Here is a 22,378-nt window from a genome sequence, read left to right on the forward strand (position 1 = left end):
CTGATTTGGCAAAACTTGTGGCTGGTGTCTAGTGTGGGAAAAGGATAAAAGCATCATTTCTCCCAGAGGTAATGAATTGTACTTTTGGGCCTTGCATTCATAGGGAAAGGAGAAGCCTGAAGTCATGGTAGACAGAGGTTCCTGCCACTCAGGCTTGCTGCCTCTGTCATTTCACTCTGCTTTATGCGAGGAAGGTGGGAGGGGAGATTTCACAATGGAACTGAGTCTATGGGATAGACCAGAGAGGGTCTACCCTGAGTTAATGTGTGTGGTTCATAGGAAAACCCCTGCAACCCACACTAGATACAATTCAATGCCTGATACATGAGAGCCGAGGAGGGCAATTTAATATACTCCTCCAAACTAACTTGAATAATTGTTTGACTTGCATTTAAACTGATGCATATCTGCCAATTGTTCACCTGCTCCCTCTGATCAATGGGGTCTGTCAGTTTCCACTCTCTCCCTTACAGTGCGGGGGACTGTCATCATACCAGTGTTAGGTCCTAGAAAAATAGGCCTAGTGCAGTTATGCTAAAGCAAATGTAACAAAGGTTTCTGGGTAGTCCCTGGACAGAACTGGAGATAGGTTCAAGCAGGGACGCACCCTACACGCTTGCTCAAAGTTGCAAAATGAGATAAGCAAGAAGCTGCATTTTTGTACCTGCTGTGATGAGGAACAGTTTGTTTTGAGAACTGATAAAGAGACTCCCTGTTTCTGCTCTCCCCATTTGTTCCAAACTCCCTGTTTATGTTCTCCTTTGGCCATAACAAACTGTCTCCTTGTTGCCCAGTACCTGTCTTTTGGGCTGATAAGAAATTGCTGATGCATTATGAATTGCTTAAGGCCATGATGTATAGTTGGCCAGGTGTGCATGGGTATTAGAAGTTTCTGACTGATAAAGGGGGGTTGGTTGCTTGGGAAAATAGTCTATGACACGACGGAACTGTCTATATAAGCCTACCTGTTAATGAAATCGTGGCTGGTTCTCTTTGAAGATGGGCCACTCTCTATTGTAAGTGCGCACTATTCAATAAAGAGCTTGTGATTGGATCTTGCTGGTGTTGCCTGTCTCTTTGCGGTCAGACAACGAACGGAGGCCGTCCGGGTTAAAGTCCCCGACACCAGTGAACTCTTTGAGACTGAATGGGCCTAATTGCCTCAAAGCTGACCAGCCATCATGGAATTATTCTCCAAGATAGATCCCGATAGATATTCCAGATAACTGGAAGAATATAGTATGAATAATATGGCTTAAAGAGAATCCAGCATTGGACTCCCTAAAGTTCTGCTGCTACTGCAGGTCATCTCAAGTCTTCAGCACCATCCTGTCCTGTTAATCTCTGCTAGTTGTCAGAAGCCAAAAGCAGTTCTCTGCTGAATGAAGCTATTTCAGGAAATGATCTATAAGATGAGCCTACTCAGGTGTCAGCCACCATCTTATATGGTATCCTTATAGCCCTGATACTGTATCCCCGATTGCACAGATGCATTTGCAGCATCCTGTTTATATTCATCACCATCAGGATCCCAGCGGTAGCCAAAGTATTTCATGCTGCCTGCCTGGCAGCACTTGCTTTGAAAGCAGTGCTGGCTTGCAGACACAAGAAGGATTATAGAATGAAGAGGAATCATGGGAATTACCAGTTTGTCCCCAAATCCTACCATTCCATCACATTCCCATCAGACTCCCACAATGCACAGCATGCAAAATCACAAAATTGTTATAGAACAGCAGCTGAGAAAATGCACTATGGGATATCTGACCAGAATGCTGAGCATTAATTGCAAAACAGTGTCGTGGTAGGTGACAGCAAAGCTATGAGGCAACAATTACTTGATCACAGGACAACAATGAGCTGTGTACCACCGATAGTTCAACAGTTGTTGCAAATCACTTATGTGGATAAACCAAACTTATCCAGGAAAGTGGGGAAGAACGGCAGAAAATGCTGTGATGATCGAGTGTGTAACAGTCACAGGAGGCTATGGGCTTGCTAGTTGGAATGTAATGCAGTGTAGTTGTAGCTGTGTCAATACTGATGAAGGGTTCTCTATGGCTCAAATACATTTCTTTCTCCCCAAAAGAAGTTGGTCCAATAAAAAATACTACCTCTCTCACTTTATCGCAACAAGAATGTAAGTTGGATCTCTTCCTTTCCTATAATTAAAAAGGAAAGCCTATCTAACTTAGCTTGTAATTAAGAGTAAGATTAGATGAGAATGCAGGAATTTTTTTTTACATCTTTCTCCCTTAATATTCTATTCCAACTGCATTGTTTTAATGCACTGGTCATACATTTCTGGAGGGATGAAACACAGATGTCCCAAACCCAGTTGAATCTGAGGGTGATAAGCAATTGCTACAGGGTAGAGTAGGACTCTGGTCTGAAGTAGGATAGTCATGGCATTCTACCTGGAGACAGCTACAGCTAAGACTAACACTTGATAGACCAGAAACAGGACAGAGAAGTAGCTAGTTCTGTACCCATGACAAGTAGATAATTAGAATGGTAACTGATTAAAAGTGAGAAAAGGCATTTTTAAAGGATAAATACCAAGCCTCCAAAGTTTAGTGGTCAACATATAGATGAAGAAATGATTTTAAAAAATCAACACCTAAGAGCTATATCAGAAAATTAAAAATCAAAATTCATACATAAAAAAACAGAGAGGCAACTATTTAGTTAAGAAAATTCTTCATGTATTAGCAAAGCTCCTGTCATCCACTCTGGACACCTGTACCAGGCTCATTTATTGCCTAATTAAATATTAACACGTCTTGATCCAATCTGTGGCATAATTTTAATTACTGTTTTCTCTTAGGAAAGCCATATAATCAATGTTTTTATAGCTGTTCCTAGAGGCTGTTTTGTAAAACCCCATTAGTAAATTGTGATCCATCACTAAAATATTTTCCTCCAGATTGTTATTAGTAAATCAAGTCCATTCCATTACTCTGGGGGGTGGGAGAGACACTTTCTATTTAAGAGAAGCAAAACTTTGTTTCTTCAATAATCTAAATTACAAATTTCGGGAAAAAAAACCTATATAAAAATAACTATGACCAATTATTCTTTTAAAATACGTGAATAATCAAAACTATTTTTATTGCTGGGCGATGCAATTAAACAGAGAAGGATACATGTATTTAAATTTTCTTCTCAGAATTACTTGTAAATATCAAGGAATGTTTCATAGTTACCTGCATCATTTTCTCTTTCCACTCAAGATTAAGAATGTTTACATGCTCCCCGTCTGTATACTAGGGGATAAGTTTGAATTAAGATACACAACTTCAGCTACGTTAATTGTGTAGCTTAAATTGAAGTATCTTAACCTGAATTTTGGCGCCTTCCACACTGTGGGGAGCAGAAGGGCACACACTCTCCCTTCAGCTTCCCTTTCTCCTCTTAGAAGCAGGACTACTGGCATCGACGGGAGTTCCCTCACAGTTCGAATCAGGGTGTCTTCACTAGACCCGCTAATTTGGACCCCAGACCCTGCGGCTGCTTCGATCTTATCTGTGTGGACATGGCCTCTATAAGCATAGATTAGCATCACTATATATTTAGGGTGAGAAACATGAGTATAACATGTAAACTCATTATTTCAGTATGTGATAATCAGATCCAGTCATACCGAATGAGGACCTGGTATGAGTTTTGGAAAGATAGGAGGTAAATCTCTTGTGGAAGAAATATTTTTCTACTTTCCCATGATAAATTAAATACAGATTGAACCTCTCTGGTCCAGGACTGTCTGGTCCAGCAATATCCGTGATCCAACAGGACCACAGACATTGCTGACTAGACAGCCCCTGGATCATAGAGCATTAGGAACAGAGGGGCAGGGAGCAGAGCCGGGAACCCAACAGCTGGGGCTGTCCCCAGACAACAGAGCCCCAGCAGCCACAGGGCAGTGGAGACCCAAAAGCCTTGGAGTCACAGTGCACCAACAGCCCCGAGGCGGCAGACTCCTGATGGCACTGGGGTGGCAGATGCATGGTGGACCCTACAGTCCTAGGGCAGTGGCAGCCCCGGGGAAGCAGAAACCCCAGTGGCCTTGCGGCTGGCTGTGGAGCTGGAAACCTGGTGGCAGCGGACAGGGGAGTCCTGTGGCTAGGAAGGGAGCCCTGCCGGGTCTGTTGACGGAGCCTGGGAGAACCCAGAGTCCACAGCAGAGAGGTAGAATTGACCTTGTTCAGGATCGGTCAGGTCGCAAGGGTGGCAGATCAGGGAGGTTTAATCTGTATAAGTGCTATCCACTAAACTTGCAACTTGATATCATAAGATTTTCAATCATCTGCATTTGTTTTAAACACATTTCTGCCCATCTTAGGCAAAATTCCTATTGAAGCCAAAGGGAATTTTGCCTGGGAAAGGAATGCAAGACTGGACCATTTACCAGCACTGTTCTTTGAATCTGATAACATACAGTGCTGCATATTTAACATAACTGTGGAAAAATATATACCATGCAAATGTCAATCCCAGCTAATTTGATTCTTGTTCCTAATCCAGCACTTCTACATTCTGTAAGAGATTCAAGTCATTTTAATTCAATGCTTGCTGTTACAGAGGATCTTTATTAAATATTTTGATCTTGGCTAGAGGCCTTATCTACTTAAAAAAATCCATTAAATAAACCAATGTTTTCTTTTGTGGCTATCATAATATGCACATTCAAAAACCTGTACTCCCCACTGGAAAAGGGCCAGTGTAGACAGCGCAGTAGTCTTTTCCGGAAAAAAGCCCTGATTGCGAAAATGGCGATCGGGGCTCTTTTCCAGAAAAGCGCGTCTACATTGGCCACAGACACTTTTCCGGAAAAAGGGCTTTTCCGGAAAAGCAGCCTGCCAATGTAGACACTCCTTTTCCAGAAAAACTGAAAACGGAATAGTATTCCGTTTTAAGCAGTTCCAGAAATTCATGCCAGTGTAGACACAGCCGATGTGTGTCCACCTTCAGTGCATAGAGTATAGCTCTGTAGAAACTGGCTGGAAGTGGATGGGGTTCACCAGGGAAGAATGGTACGTGGCTAGCCAGATCTTCTCTCTCTCAGTGCTTAAAGGGCTTCAGGATACAGGAGGGCTCTGCAGTCTAGAAAGTGGGATTGCTTTTCTGAGTCTCCATGCAGAGATAACTTGCATGTTGGGCTGAAATTGGATCCCTGGGTTAAGCTATTGATACACAAGTCAAATTTGCTTGAGTGTTTTTAATGTAAGTGTAAGACAGGAATCTATATATATAGGTGTTGAAAGACACTGGAATATATATACACAGGGACTGCCATGCAAAACATAAGCTCAGATGCTCAGCTTTTCTCATATCTACTGTGTGCTAGGGTTCCAAGATCCTGGTCCCAAATATTTTGCTTCTAACTCAAGCCCAAGGTATCTTAGGATATCTTTAAGAATTGCATACCATGTCAACCGACTGTTGCCCTGAATTGCTGGTAACCTATTAGGGGCCACTCAGGTCACACCTCCAATTCACTCCCCTATACACGGGGTGCAGGAAGCAGAGAATTTCCCAGATGAAATCCTGGTTCCACTGTAGTCAATGGTAAAACTCCAATTCATTTTAATGGTATCAAGATTTCACAAACCCCAGGCCTACAGTCTCTCTAGATCAGACAAGTTTACCGCTCTTTTGTTTCGGTCCAGGACAAAAAGCCTGAAATGTGCAGAGAATCTGGACCATTACCTATTTGATGACAAAGATGATGGCCAGATCAATATTCAGTTCTTAACGAAGAAACACTTGGAATGTGCTCTTGCTAAGTTTTTCCACATGCCGTTATCATTTTAGTGAACATTGCTTTAGGTGCTTTACTACATGTAAGGCTTATGTTCCATGAGACTGATTTTTAAGAGCTTAAATGGGTTATACAAACAAAACATGTATTTTACTTCTATGTGCTATCTTAAAATATCTATCTGAGTGTACTGAAAATTGAATTATAATGAATTATTAAGAGAATGGGGTCATCACAATTTCTAAAACAGTAGAACAAAACCTGATCCTCAGTGGATGGTGTGTTAGAATATGACATAAGCTGAAAAGCAAGTACAGCTCTCCTTAGAGCTCTGATTAAGGTAGCAGGCATAACCTGGCTGACAAATATGTAGCTTCCAGCACACATGGTCTGCTACCTTGGGAGTAAGGTCTGGCTGCTGACCCATCTACATTTATTGTGGTCAACAACATACAAAAGAAGTTGCATACTTCTCCTTTTTTGAAGGAGCAATAAAATAAGTATTCTTGCCAGCAAGTTGAAGAAGTATGGATTGGGTAAGGTGGACAGAAATCTGGCTAGATTGTTGGGCTCATTGGGTACTGATCAATGGCTTGATGTCTGATTGGTGGTTGGTATCAAGCAGAGTGTCCCAAAGGTCAGTTCTGGGGATGGTTTTGTTCAATATTGTTATTAATGACCTTGGTGAGGGATAGATTGCACACTCAGTAAGTTCGCAGAAGACACTACGCTGGGGGAGAAGTAGATATGCTGAAGAGTAGGACTAGGGGCCAGTGTGACCTGGACAAATTGGAGGCCAAACGAAATCTGATGAGGTTCAAGAGGACAAGTGCAGAGTCTTGCACTTGGGATAGAAGATTCCCAAGCATTGCTACAGGTTGGGAACTGACTGACTAAACAGCAGTTCTGCAGAAAAGGTCCTGGGGATTACAGTGGATGAGAAGCTGGATATGAGTCAACAGTGTGCCCGTGTAGCCAAGAAGGCAAATGGCATATTGGGGTGCATTAGTAAGATCATTACCAGTAGATCTAGGCACATGATTATTTCGCTTTATTCGGCACTGGTGAGGCCACATCAGGAGTACTACATCCAATTCTGGGACCCCCATTATAGAAAGGATGTGAACACACTGGAGAAAGTCCAGCAGAGGGCAACAAAATGATTAGGGGGCTAGAGCACATGACTTCTCAGGAGAGGCTGAGGGATTTGGACTTATTTAGTTCACAGAAAAGAAGAGTGAGGGGGATTTGATAGATGCGTTCAACTACCTGAAGAGGGGTTCCAAAGAGGATGGAGAGAAGCTGCACTTAGTGGTGGCAGATGACAGAAAAAGGAACAATGGTCTCAAGTTGCAGAAGGGGAGGTCTAGGTTGGATATTAGGAAAAACTATTTCACTAGGAGGTTGATGACACACTGGGATGGGTTACCTAGGGAGATGGTGTAATCTGTATCCATAGAGGTTTTTAAATCTGGGCTAGACAAAGTCCTGGCTCGGATGATTTAGTTGGGGTTGGTCCTATTTTTAACAGGAGGTTGGACTCGATGATCTACTGAGGTCTCTTCCAACCCAATAATTCGATGATTTTATGAAACTTTGCTGGGGGATGTAGCCAATTTCTACCTGCCTTAGCCATATTTTGCTGAGCTGCACAAGGGCTTAAACTGTGACTCAAATGAGAGTGTCAGTAAAACAAAAATGATTTTTGTAGGCTGTTATGCCACGTGGTCAAGTGTATTTCTCCCAAGAACAATACTTGGCAAATTCTTTAGCCAGCAATCATGGAGTCTCTGAAGCCAGTCAGATGCTAACTGGGAAGCTTTAGGTCACATCCCTCTGTGAATTATCTGTGTGCATTCAAAGGACGTGTGTGCTGAAAATAGAGCTTCCTAATTTCAGAACTTGTTTGGAAATTCCTTTAATATAATAATCATTTCTTGTATTGCAATTATACAATATAGAGTCAACTTTGAGAAGAAAACCCCACATTTTTTGTTTTAAATGTGTGCCACCCTGTTACTTTGCGATAATTGGGCCCAGTTCAGCAATTAATCAATATTGAAACCTTCCTTAACTTCCATATGCATTTCACAAATAGGATGAACAATTGTTAGATCAGACCCCTTGTGAAGTAATGTAATTTTTAAAGTAGCTTTTTCCCAACAAGTAGAAGCATGCTGAGAATAGCAAACTACCTTCATTGTACACACATTGTTATCAGCAATCTTACTTCTTGTCAAAATATTTCCTATACAAATGCAAGTGCTGACTGTTTGACACACTTAAAGAAGGACTTTTATATCTCTCTGCCACCATTCTACTCCATGTTAATGTAACACAACTTGTTTGGGAGCAGACAGGCATATTTGTATTTAAAAAAATCCACTGCCACCACAGAATCTATACCATAAACTCACTGTCTCCTCACTAGATATCACTTTGAATATTTAACCAACTATATGGACAATAGAGCATTTTTCTGTTCTAAATGATCAATCTTAGCATATCAAGACTCACTTTCTTTTTTTAAGAGCAGGTAAGTTACCACATTAAAAATAAATGAGCAATTTTTGTCAGTTGATTGGACATTAAGTACACATAATATATCACCAGGAGTTTTATATGCTAGTCTGTTGCTAATCTCAAGAAGCACTTGTATCTATTGCTTTTGTGATTCAGAAGACAATAAAATATTTTATCCAATCATCTGAAGAAACTCCAAAGACTGAAATGTCTTGGAAATACACTGGCATTTGTATATCAAATTACCTCTGAAACCCCCCAACCAGAGTAACTCTTGCATAATCCATTTGAAATACAGCTTCAATATTCAAAAAAATCAATAATTTAAATCACAGGTTGAACATTTTTAGTATTTCCACTGCAGACTGTCATTTTTCAAAATGAAAATGCTAATAGCACCAAATGGGAAAGCTCCTTTCAGTCAGAAGAGGTGCATGAATACAAACATGGATTGGCTAAAAATGTTGGTTTGATCTCTTCCCATCCACCTATTCACCCATGTAGTACAAAACATCTTAAAATCAACACGTGACGTTTTAGCACTTCTAAGCAATATGCATCTTTGTTGTACTTGATATTTTTGTGCATGACCAGTTAAATATATCAAGACATTTCATAATAAATATGAATACTAAATGAGCAATACATTTAAAATCATACTATTAAATTGCATTATTTATGCACAATCTCTAATGTTAATATTGGAAAACATTGGCTAAACCACTGGTGAGTGTGGCGGGATGACTGGACCACACTGGTTGCCAGGGTTAAAGGATATAGGAGAGAGCTTGTGCAGAGCTTGGGCCAATTAGTGGGAGGCTTTTAAGGAGCCACTCTGGGTATAGCTTGCTGGGGCAGCCTTGTATAAAAGGAACTGCTCAGCAGAGAATAGTTAGGTCCTGACCAGGGAAGGTGAAGGACTAGGCTCCTGGAGAAGCACCTTTGGGAGAGCAGTGCTGGGCAGGCTCAGGGAGGCTAGAAAGGGAGGCTTCTGCTTGATACTTGCCAGGCTGCTGGCATTACTTCTAGGGCCAGGAAGTCACAAAGGAACACAGGGGAAGTGGCCCAAGAGGCAGTGGAGGGGAGTAAAGGAGGTCAGGACAAGACTGCCACCAGTGGGACCATGAGTAATGGACAGGCCTAGATCCCCTCTCCCGCTTCCCACTTGCACCATACTTTGCCACCAAGGCATGGCCCTTTCAGACTATGGCTGGCCTCTGAAACAGAGGGGCTGGGCTTGGAGGCCACAGCAGGCCACAGTGGCGGGCGACCAGGGAACTTCTGATACCCTCCTGGGAGGACAGCATGGTCCATACAGGCTGTGGTGTACCCCTGAGACAGAGGAGCTACATTTGGAGGCCACAACTGGCCACAAGGGCCGAGAAACCCATGAAAGGGGGATGAGAGATCATTGGTGTGGACACTGCTGGAGGGTACTCTCCTGAAGGACACCATGGTCAGGGAGCAACGTGGGTCTGGAACTGTAGTGTGGAGTGAAGACGGTGGGAGACACCAGCCAGAGGTAGGCACTCAGTGGACAACGGAGCTAATTCCCAGAGTGACCAGCAGGTGGTGAGTAAGGCCCTGCATGTGAAACAGCTTAAAATATGCATTACAAATTACATAGCAATGTAATACTTGTTGTATAAATATATGTCCTATGATGACTGCTTTGCAAAGTTTGCGTGATTCAATATATATTGCATGATATTTGCATAACTGACATGAGTATGGCCATTATGGAAGAAATTACCAGCAAAAAATCAGATTGGGAGAGGGAAAGGCAAATAAAGCAGATATGTGCAAACTAGGAAGAACTGAAAGAGAGAGCCACATTGGGGTTAAGAGGCTAGAATAGGAGGGAGAGAAGCCACTTGTATAGATTGTCTGATAATAAAGGGAGTCCATCCCATGTCTGGATTTCCAGAGTCAGATAGGCTATGTCTACACTGGCCCCTTCTTCGGAAGAGGCATGCTAATTTCGAACTTTGGAATAGGGAAATGCGCGGGGGATTTAAATATCCCCTGTGGGATTTAAATAAACATGGCCGCCGCTTTTTTTCCGGCTTGGGGAAAAGCCGGAAAAGAGCGTCCAGACTGGCGCGATCCTCCGGAATAAAGCCCTATTCCGGAGGATCTCTTATTCCTACTTTCAAAGTTCCCTATTCCAAAGTTCGAAATTAGCATGCCTCTTCCGAAGAAGGGGCCAGTGTAGACGTAGCCATACTGTCTCCATAAAGTCTGAAAAGTGACTGCTCCTAATGGGCAATTCTTCAACATTATTAGATACCTAATTAAACTCCAATGGACAAAATTTGCTAGGTGCATTATAGAAATAATGCATTACTTTCTCAACTGAAAATGTTTTTAAGAGAAAGCTTATAATCAATATATCCAAGGGTTAGCCTGGAAATTCCAAAGTATGATTTCATTTTGGAGAATTCATAACACATTTAACAGTATATAGATAACCAGCCTAAAGTCAGCAAAACATCTAAACTTTTTTATTTAGCACTTCCATCCTGAACATCCACAAACTCTGTTGATAACCTTATCCAGCAATCACACAAATGAATCTAGCCAATCACCATAAAAAGAATAATTAATTTAAACACTGAAATAATAAACTGCTTCAAATTTAAAAATCCCAGACCTTTTCATTTAGAACATTTCAAAAAAGTACATTTCAACTATTTTAAAAATTTCTATGAAAAATATTGAAATGGGAAATTGATGTAAACTAGAGCTTTTTTCCAACAATTTTGGTTTGGCCAAATAAGCATTTCCCAGTAAAAAAATGTCCTGCCAAAAAATTCCTGAGCAGCTCTACTGAATATTGCATTCTCAAATCAGAGTGGGTGCACAGACACCAGCCTTCATCAGAGCCAGACACAACAACAACAACAAAAAGATGAATTTTAACAATTTGAGAATGGTCAAATAACATATTGAGGATAGTGATTATCTCTGGTCCCAAAGATTACATGTCCAAGCCATAAGACACATAGCAAAGAGTAAACTGCTCTATACTTCTAGAAAGGAGAATTATATATATGAATTATTACAGACTGTGTATATACAAAACTGGATAGATGAGGACCCTCAAGTTCATATTTCATAGCTGTGACTATGAAATGATGATTGGATATGCTAACATTTTAATAAGAAGAATATACAAATACTCTGAAGAAATTATATCTTTTTAAAACTTAATTTAGAATGTTTGTGTTCTGCGTTTAGTCCCATGGTGCCTATGAAAGGTTTTGTTTATTTTTTGCTAATACATAAGACAAAATTAAATCTGTGCACTACAATCTTTCATGGCATGAAGGCCCTGATTTAGCAAAGTATTTAGGCATGTGCTCAATTTTACATATATCAGCACTCCCATTTATTGTATTAGGATTTACAGATTTAAAGTAAAACACAGGCTTAAATGCTGATTTGGAGGCTTCAGCTCACCATGTACATTCTTGCCCTGAAGAAGATTCCTATTGATTTCTATGGGCTTTGGATCAGGCCCAATAAATCACAGTTCTGGTTGAACCTCCCTAGTCCGGCACTCTCTGGTCTGGCAATATCCGTGGCCTGGCATGGTTTTAGTTAGTCAAATATCCGGCATGTAAACCGTCCCCTGAAGTCTGTTTACAACCACCAATCTTGAATCTCAGTGTTCTGTACTAAGACCCCTAAATATCTTCTAAGAGCCCAGTAAGCAGTGAAAGTGTTGGTAATGCTGCTAGACAATATTGACCTTCCATGGTCCAGCAAATTCTCTGATTCAGCACTGGCCAGGTCCTGAGGATGCCAGATTAGAGAGGTTCAATCTGTATAGGCAAAATCAGGCAGGTTTGCCATAGCACTTTAGGTAAAATTTTGAAAATGTAGGGTTTTTTCTAAAATACAGAGTAATATGTAATTATAGTCCTAAAATCTCAACAGAAGGCTTGTTAGGATGGAATCTGGATTGTTTCATTAACCATACTATATTTATCCATAGCTCCTCCACCTTTAATTCATAGCACCATTATGCTATGCTCTTTATCTGTTTTACATAAGTCTATAAACAAATAAAATTATTAATAAGGTTATTTAATATCATACATACTATGATGTGTAACAATGTAACTTCCAACTTTGTTAACATGTAGACATTAGATTCTCAGCATGTTCAGAAATCATACCGTTTTGTAAAAAAGCAGTATTAAGATATGTTCATATTATAACAGTGCAATAACAATGTTAAAATGTTTATTTAAATAATTTAGTTTTATTATGGGTTTTTACTCAAGAAAGCTTATGCCTAAATAAATCGGATAATCTTTTAAGTGACACAGGAATCCTTTTTATTTTTGCAGATACAGAGGAACACGGCTATCCCTCCGATAGCTTTACCCTGGTAGTTGACACCCTGTCCCCCAACATTATATTATCATAAGACATTTCACAGAATGTGAATACAATTGCATAACTATATAACTGAGGTATATTTTTAATCAATTATGATTCTTAACTAACACTGTTTTAAAGAAAGTCCAAAAAATGCACAGTGTACATTTTACATATAAACTCATATGCTGGATAAAACACAAAAACAGCAAATCACTAATATTTTTCAAAATGTTAAATATCATCTTTATTTTATTCAGAGCTTCCAGAGCTTTTAGATACATTTCTTAATTTGCCCACTGCCATATAGCTGTAGGAGGCTAACAAAACCCTCAGTGTTCACTTGACAACTCTTGTTGACAACCCTTGTTCAAATGCATCCTTATTCTGTCATCTACTGGCAGTGTGCTTTCTAGTCATGTTCTCTGCCAGTCCTTACCAGTTTGCCAATTACACAAGCTGCTTTCCAGACATCAGACAAAAATTCCACAAGACTGCTGTGCAAGCGTACCCTAATTAACCATCAGCTTAATTAGACAATTTACTGTGTAATTAGCAGGCAATTAGTCAACACCTCTCAGATCTTATTGACTGCTGTGACAGCCTTCCCTATTCTGCACATTCCAATACACAACCACCACCATGTTTCTAGCTCACACAAACCCTGTACAACAGAGTTCTGGTCTAAAAGAAGTGAATAATATTACATAACTAGAGAAAAAAATCAATATGTAGCTTGTCCATTTATCGAACTGTTTACTAACTTGAATTTTTTAGTACTAGAAGGACACCTGCTGAAATAAAATACTAAAGAAACTGTATGTCTTTTTTCACTTATAGCATGTTTTAGTGTGATAAATTCATGTAAAACCCTTTATAGAGAGAGGAATTAGCAGTAATGTATAGAAATAAAGATACTAAAATGTACTTAGCCAATTTACTACAGATCAATTAATAATACAGAATCAAAGAACTGGAAGGAACCTCAAGAGGCCATCTAGTCCAGTCTCCTGCACTCATGGCGAGACCGAGAACCATCTAGACCTGGGATGGGCAAAACCTGCTGGAATCCTCAGGCACAGAGCAGTCAGCTGCTTCAGTGCAGCCGCAGGCTGCTTTAAGTGGCTGGCTGCTCACTATGGTTCTTTGCTCCAAGTGTGGTGGGGAACAGGAAGCTTCATGCAGTGCCCCAACCCCTCAGCAAAAGCTCTCAGCTTCCATTGGCCAGTTTCCAACCTGCCTCTGGCACCCCAGCTACTCCTTCCCCAGGCCACTAGCCTTTCCTGCCCCAGGTCACCACCCAAACCCTCTGCACCCACTTCCCCTCCTCCTCCAGGTCATAATTCTCTTCCAGACTCTGCACCTCACCCTTCAGACCACCTCAAGGCCAGAATCCTCTCCAGTACCCATATCCCCTCCCAGACCCCACAAGCCCTTGCCACAGATCACAATCCCCTCATTCACCCAAACTCACTCTCAGATCCCACAACTCACACCCTCCTGTACCTCCATCACGGTCTCTATACCCTCTCCATAGAAAAGTTTGGCCTTTTACCACTTACTAAAATCTGGGAGTGGCCCCTCATCAGAAATTATTGCCTACCCCTAATCTAGACTATCCTTGACAGGTGTTTGTCTAACCTGCTCTTAAATATTGCCAATGATGGAGATTCCACAACTTTCTAGGGATTTAATTCTGGTATTTCACCACTCTGACAGGAAAATGTTCCTAATATCAACCTAAACCTCCCTTGCTCAATTACAGTAAAAATTTCCTGGTACATGGAATCTAAATATGTAGCAAAGTTAGTTTTGTAGTTACTGTTTTATGTTAACTTTCTTTATACTTATAATCTGAATTACATGCCAATATTTTGCAGTTAAATAATCTTTATGATGAGGGAAAAACACAATATTATCAGTATAAGTAAAAAGGATATAAATGGAACAAAAATGTTGAGGTGTTGCAATATGAATATAAGGTTGCATGTCTTTATATTGTATCACTTGAGAAATATTATGTGCAATTAAACACAATGAAATTGCACAGGCAGGGAACATTAAGCCCATTTTCTTCTTCTGACAGAGTATAAATGTTATTTTGCTATGGCAAAAGTATTTTAGCTAAGTGCTTTGAACATGGTATAAAGGATGTACATGTTTATCTCCTATTACCATGAACAGTGGGATTTACACATCCCTGATCCCACGTTTGCAGATCCCGTACACATTGACAGAGTAATAGATTTCAGAATTCATGACCACATGATAGGAATATTTTGATAAAATATAATGAAAGTTACAAATCAGGATTGAAAGTTGGTGAGAAGCATTGTTTAGACTGAACTCACACAACAAACTGGTTAAAAAGCAAGGCATATGGAATGATTAAAAAAAAGTTTTGGGAAAAAAATTCATATCTTGAAATGGGCCATATAAATCCTGCTGAAACTACAGACCTAAAGGTTTCTGATAAAAAAGCAGAATGGTAAGTTAGTTGTGATGTTAAAAGCTCTGTATGTCAATACAGACAGAGGAACAAAAAACAGTTCAACAAAATGTTGAACTGAGAAAGAAAATTAAAGTAAAAACAATTAAATTTCAGAAATGAGCCCTGTCACTTTCCAATGTATATAGAACCATATGTTTAACTGAAATCTTCTGTTGTAGAATATCATTTTGAATTTAGTCAAGATTGCTTTAAGTCTCCGTAGAGGATATGAATTTACAGTAGTTGATCAACTGTGATCTGCAAAATTTAATATATAAGTACATTGCACATTTATGTTTTTCAAGATATGGGGGTTAGGGTGATCAGGCATCCTGGTATTAGGGACTTAATCTTAAAATAGGCAACTATACCTGCCACTCCCCCCAAAAAGTGTCCTTATTTTTCCACACTTGCTATCTGGTCACCCTAACTGGGCCAGATACTCAAAAGCACTGAGTACTCCAAATTAAGTTAATGGAAGCTGAGTCCTTCTGTCACTTAGCCCCACTGTAACCATGTTAGAAAAAGCTTGGCATACATTTTAGGAAGAATCGGTTATTTTATATAAAGGTGAATCAAGAATATACAGCTTGTTTAGTCTGAGATGATTTGTAAAAATGGAAGTTGGGAAATGCTTGAGACTTTTGATCAAGATTTGGTCAACTGTGAAGATTTACACATTTCAATGCCACTAAAAATTATTAAATTTCATCTTGAATATTTTTCATTTCTGGCACGCCATACTATGTAGGTCAGATTGCAGCACTGTTTCTCACATGACACTTCTACTGAAGTCATTGAGTATTCAGCGTAGGTATATGGCAGGAATGGACTCTATGCATTGATGGAAGTGTTTAGCAAAACATTCAATACTAGATTCTTCAGGTTTTACAGATATGTACTTCCACAGATTTCATTTGAGTAGCTCCTGATTTGCAGGGGTAATTGATAGCAGTCAGTCTCATCCAAATGTATGAACTCCTCTGGTTTAGAACATAGTATGATTTATAATATGCCAAAAGTGTTCAAGATTAAAGTTAAGGGCTACATTTAAACTTTGCACGAGTGAATAAATAAAACTTTGTTGAATGTGTCCCATTGGCCTTAACCACTGATTAAATAAAAGAAAATGCATAACCTAAAAAGCACCATTCAAAACTAAATAATCGAGAACTGTTCACTACTTTTAAAAATATATGCCACTGATATCCATTTTTGTGTGTAGCCTTCTGGAGATCATCTTCATGCAAGGCATTTGGGCTTGCTGAGTCAAAACCTGGGGAAAAGAAATGTGCTCAAAACATACAAGGCTGAGGGACTGAATCTTCAATGCCAATCCCAATTTACAGTAATCAGCACCCAGGCTTAGGCTGCTACTTTAGATTCAGTGAGAAGAGGAAGATGAGTAGGGTATACAGCCGGACATCCCACTCTGTGTAGAAATCTGGCCTTGTGGAGCTCTGATGTTTGCAGATTCACTGATCATAATTCTGACACAAGAAATCCCACATTGTGTTTTGTTTCAGAGTTGTTCATGGAGTTGTACATCTTCCTATGTGAATAGCAGAGTTCCTCTCTGTGGATTATGTATCTGTGAAGGGGCAGCCCCGCTCGCGGCGGGGGCCCCCGCCCAAGCCGCGCTGTACAGCGGGAGGCCGTGTGCCGCCCGGCTCTGCCCGGGGTGTTCAGTGGCAGCGCAGAGTGCGCCGGCCTTTAAACGCGCCGGATGATGTCATCCGGGTGCCATGGAGCCGGGAGTCCTGTCACCCTGGCAACGGAAGGACGCCCTGTCATGAGGGGCGAGGCCGCCGCGGGACGCCGGGGTCGCGACCCCGGCGCCAACTTTAAAATGGCCCCGCAGCACCGAGTGAGAGGGGAGCGAAGGAGCTGAGGGGATCACCCGGGCGGCAGGAGGAGCGGCCCAGCGGCAGCAGTACTCAGCCCGGTGAGCAGTTGGCCCAGGCAGCTGGGTGTCGGGGAACACCGGAGCCGGAGGGGAAGGAAGCAGCCCAGGGCAGAGTCAGGACTGACTGGTGGGCTGACGTGTTAAGGGATCGCACCCCGTCAGCCGGGTTCGGGGCTACTGAACCAGAACCCTTAGGGCCCTGGGCTGGGGCCCGTGAGAGTGGGCGGGCCCGGGCCCCCTTCTCCTTCCCCTCCTGCCTTGCTAGGGAGTGGGGAAACGAAGATACACGAGCAAACAGGGGAAACTGTGGGACTCGGAGCTCTAGGACAGTAGAGAGCCCTCGGACAAACGCCGCAGGGCGGCCTGGGGCGTCACAGTATCCTATTGCGAACAAAACAAAGAGGGAAAAACTAAAAAAACAACAACGAATAGTCTAGCAGCACCTTAAAAACTTTTTTGTTAGTTTTTAAGGTGGTATCATGTAGATGGTATCAAGAGCTTTCATGGGCACTACCCACTTCTTCAGATAACTGGAGTGTGTTGTGCCCACAAAAGCTCATGATACCAGCTATATCATTTGTTAGTCTTTAAAGAGCTGCTAGACTATTTGTTGATTTTTTTAGTTTTTCCAGTTATAGACTAACTCGGCCCTGAAACAGGAAAACTAAGAGGGAATAACTGCATTTGTCCAGCAGCTAGAAGATATTTAAAAAATCATTAGGAAATGGCTATTTGGGTTCCTAAAATAATAAATGGCACCGTGAGAAATTTATTCTACAAATTGGGATTTTCTTTTCTTTAAAAGGCTTCTGAACTTTGCTATTTACAAACATATTCAGAGCTTCAAAATGGAAGGAAATATAATAAGACTAATTAATGGTAAAAATTATCCATTAAAAACATGGGGCTATGCTCACTCCCACTGTAAATCCATTGACTTCAAGAAGAAGGCTCAATATTTACACCTGTTCAGGGAGGAAGACTTCAGTGGAGTTACACCAAGGATGTATTTAGGTGCCTATCCTTTTTAAGTACCTGATACACAAAATATGTGCAGATAGATTTCCTGGAACTTCTGCTTTTATTGTGCGGCTGCAGCTATGCAAGACATAGGCTACATCCTCCTACATTCCATCCAGTGGGTCTAGGAGTGGCATGGATGGCCTTTATGCTACGTCACAGCAGCCATTGGGGCAAAAGAGATGTGGGGAGAGGACATGGCACTGGCAAGAATGCAGAACACTCTGGCATTCCTTAGCTGGCACACGATCTTGGGATCAGTTAAAGCTGTCAAAGTTGAGAATAGCCTCTAACATGCTTAAAAAGCAAGCCTCTATTTAGGCTGGGCTAAAGTTTGTCACAACTAAGAATTTTGCCCTTAAACTAACTGTAGCAGGGAAATGTGCTCCTAAAAGATTACGAGAAAGACATTTATTCCTACCTTCTGCTCAGATTTACAGGATGAATGCCTTCTCTGTAACTGAATAACATTTCTCTATTTAAATATATAAGTTAAACAGAATCTTTTAGACATAGCAGGGTTTTTAATAATAATTGCACATTATTTTTTGACCCTGTGATAATTTTTATTTCATCTGTTAATCTTACTATACTTTAAATATCTATCTAAAAATCAGTCAACCATAGAATGCAATATTCCTCATTGCAGCTCTTTTCAAATTCACAGTTTATATTTTCAGAATCATTTGAATATTTCTAAAATAATACATAATTCAAGTCACAGGGAAGCTGTGTGTTCTAAGAAATGCTGTAAAATGCTCGTATTTTGTTCAGGAATGTATTTAATAAAAGTTGTCTTTGATGTTATTTAGTAGAAAGGCAAACCATCTTTTTTATATTTGACATTAACAATCTGATCATTTGTCTCCCCAAAGAAAGCCCATACAGGCCACACAATAAAGAATAGTAATATTTCTGTTTACTGAGATATCAACTGGCATTTCACAGCAAGTCAATGGTCTATCTTTGCTACAGCATACTAGACCTCAATCTGGCATCTACAAATGTCAGGAGCATATAAAAAATATAGGATGAAAATCAAAAGCATGTTCTAAATTCCTAAAAAGGAAACATAGTTCACCTAAACATATTTGCTGTAGAAATCAATGCAATATTCAGCTGTCAATCTAGAAAAACAACAAGGGAGTGATGCTGTCAGTAGGACAGGATAATAAAATTTCAAGCAGATGTTCAGGCAGGGCTCTAATTCTTACTGAAGTCCCTTGGTAAGCATTTAATTTCTTTATCATATGCAAGCTAGGCAAATTGTACTTCATCAAAACTGTATTGTGAAATATTAATATTTCATATTATAGCAAAACTCTACAGAATAACCTTTGTCATATTAAGAACATCAGAATTTCAAATGTCAAGGTTTTGCATTTTAATACATCTTAAATAGTTTTCTGGCTTGGCACCATACATGTAACTACTTTAAGTTACTGTTCTGTAATAGCTCTCAAATATACATATATTTACCACACGTTCACTTCCGTGAAAAACTACTGTTATGGAAAACAATGTGTCACTGTACTACAATTTTACTACTTATAATTATAAAGAGAGGTACATGGAGTACAAATGTACACATACTCAACTAGGTGAAGCATGAACCAGTGTAACACCACCATGCAGAAATGTACTATTTGGGGGTAAATTAATGCAAGTATAAAATACCTTTCAAACTAGACATAGTTTGTGAAAATATATTACATATTGTGTAGAATCTATTACTATGTATTATAAAGATAAACTGATGACTAAAAACTTGGTTGCAACACAATGGGTTGAAATTTAATTTACTTTTAATCATTAGCCTGGGAAAACTGTGAATGCAACCTGCAGCATACAAAGTGAAAAAATATTGGAGATTTAGAATGAACTTAGTCTACACATTTATTTCTGCCGGTACTCCTAATAAAGGCAACTGCTTCTGGGTTATTGAAAGTGACAGCATCACAAATCAATGCATGTCACAACAGAGTAAAGACAGATGTCTCTGATTAATCAGAATTAAATTTTTACAAGTGAAGGAAGCATCTAAAAATCAAAGCAAACATTCTGCCCTTCCACTTGTAGTTTTTTTCTCTTGCTCCTTTAGTTACACAGTGAAGTGGAGAAACCACCATCACAACTGAATCCATAGCTTAAAAAATTACAAATTTTGACACTTTTTTCCAGTAGCATATATTGAAAATGAATTGCAACACTGATAGAACAGTGCATTTCCTAAATTTTTCATTTAAAAATAAATTAAAGAACAATCTTCTATAAAATTTCTGATTACAGGTTTTGATTTAAGAGAAATTCCATTTTTATATATGGTACAATATCCATATAGAAAAAAACCCCCAATATATCATTGTAAGAATTATCACCAGATGTTACCATTTTTAATTAAACTAAGAGTTTCGCCATTGCAGATTGCTTTCTGCATTTCAGAAATGGTTCTGAAAATAGTAATAATTGGTATATGAATATAGGTAAATATATTTTAGACAGGTTTACTAGCAATTGAATTCTTTATATAGGCTTTACTACATCTTATCCCTCCTTGCAACATTTCCTCTAACTTCTTACCAACTGAATGTATACATAGTATCTTTGCAGCACAGAATCTCTGAATAAGACAAAAATACTATTTCAGCCATATCTTAGAGAGGAAAGGAGTTGGAGGGTGGTGGGAGAGAGAAAGAGGAAAACACTGTGTTTACTGGGGCATATTTGCTCTGTATCATTTTTCTTGCCCAGGGAGAATCTGCTTTAGAATTAGTGATCCCTATGTTCCTTTAAAAGATCAGAGCTACTTCATATTAATTAGTACAGATATTCATAGGTATACGATACTTTGAATTTCTACACATAAACCCAATAAATTTTACATTATATATTATATATATCACATAATACAATCATATATACTTAGCATCTGTTTTATACTGTAATAACATGTGCCTTCTAAAATATTTACCATACCATGTATTTAAGCACATAAATGTTCTAAGAGAATTTTAGATAAGATTAGAGCTTTTGTATATTACAGGTATAATGCAATATGGCACAAGAACACCCTCCATGAAGCACACAGGGCTGATCCTATACATGAGGACCTACCAAATTCCTGCTCCATATTGGTCAATTTCACAGTGACAGGATTTTACAAATTGTAAATTTCACAGTGTTCTAATTGTAGGGATCCTGACCCAAAAAGGAGCTGTGGAAAGTTGCAAGGTTATTGGGGAGGGAGGGGAAGGGGAGTGTTGCATATTGCTACCCTTACTTTTGCATTGTTGCTGCTGGTGGCGGCTCCCTTTAGAGCTTAGCAGCTGGCAGCAGTGGCTGGGAACAAGCCCTGACAGCAGAGCTGCAGCCTACAGCCGCTCAGATAGAAGGATGGCATGGTACAGTATTGCCACCCTAACTTCTGCACTGCTGCTTGCACAGCTTGATCCTTGGTCAGCAATTGCCACTCTCCAACTGTCTAGCTCCAAAGGCAGCAGCTCAGAAGTAAGGGTGGCATGGTATAGCATTGTCACCCTTACTTCTATGCTGTTGCTGACAGGGCATCGCTTTCAGAGCTGGATACTTGACTAACAGCTGCTGCTCTCTGGGCCTCATCCCTGAAAGTGATGCAGGAGTGAGTGTGGCAGTATCACGACCACTCCCAAAATAACAGCAACCTCCAGCACCCCCGAATTTAAGAAATGGTGGTCTCCCCCTATTAAATCTGTATAGCATAGGGCAAAAGCACACAAAAGACCAGATTTCATGGCCTGTGCCTCAAACCTTCATCTTAGTTCCTGCCTTTTCCCTCCTTCTGGGTTTAAGGCTCAAGATGCAACTGCACTTTCCTTTTTCCATCACCTTGTTTTTCAATCATGCTTTGTATGGCAGTCATCAACTTGAAAAGCTCTGTGGTTGGGCTGCGTGATTTCTTTACATATTTTTTCAAAGCCATTCGTCAGGGAATCTGTCTCACCTCTCCCAATTTTACTGAAGTACCAAAGGATACAATTTTCATTTGGCACACAGATAGGCCTGATGACAATCTTCACTGGGCCCTGGGGGAGCTGGCTCTGGGCCCCTAGTAGAGGCAGAGCCTCAGGTGGAAGAGGTGGGGCCGGGGCCTCCTTCAGCTAGCTATTCAGTGCTGCTGGGGCCACAGGGCATGTGTTGCTGCAGGCCTTGGTGGTGCTATAAATGGTTTGAGGCCCTGGCTGCTGCTGCAAGTGATGGGTGGCAGCCCTGGGCCCTTTTAAATTTCTGGGTCTTGGGGCTGCTGGGTGCT

At 40.3% G+C, this 22,378-nt stretch overlaps 1 protein-coding gene and 1 long non-coding RNA gene across 7 annotated transcripts in view; one reads left to right on the plus strand and one right to left on the minus strand.

Moving 5' to 3' along the window:
• DPYD (dihydropyrimidine dehydrogenase) overlaps positions 1 to 22,378 on the minus strand; it is a 680,031-nt gene that overhangs the window by 226,873 nt on the left and 430,780 nt on the right. The gene's annotated exons all lie outside the window — the stretch shown is intronic.
• LOC142830588 (uncharacterized) overlaps positions 16,841 to 22,378 on the plus strand; it is a 122,345-nt gene continuing 116,807 nt past the window's right edge. The window contains exon 1 of the long non-coding RNA XR_012905965.1: positions 16,841 to 17,109. This is a non-coding gene — a long non-coding RNA (uncharacterized LOC142830588). The remainder of the gene's footprint in view (positions 17,110 to 22,378) is intronic.

This window comes from Pelodiscus sinensis, chromosome 9, assembly GCF_049634645.1.
Source record: "Pelodiscus sinensis isolate JC-2024 chromosome 9, ASM4963464v1, whole genome shotgun sequence".
Taxonomy (NCBI): domain Eukaryota; kingdom Metazoa; phylum Chordata; order Testudines; family Trionychidae; genus Pelodiscus; species Pelodiscus sinensis.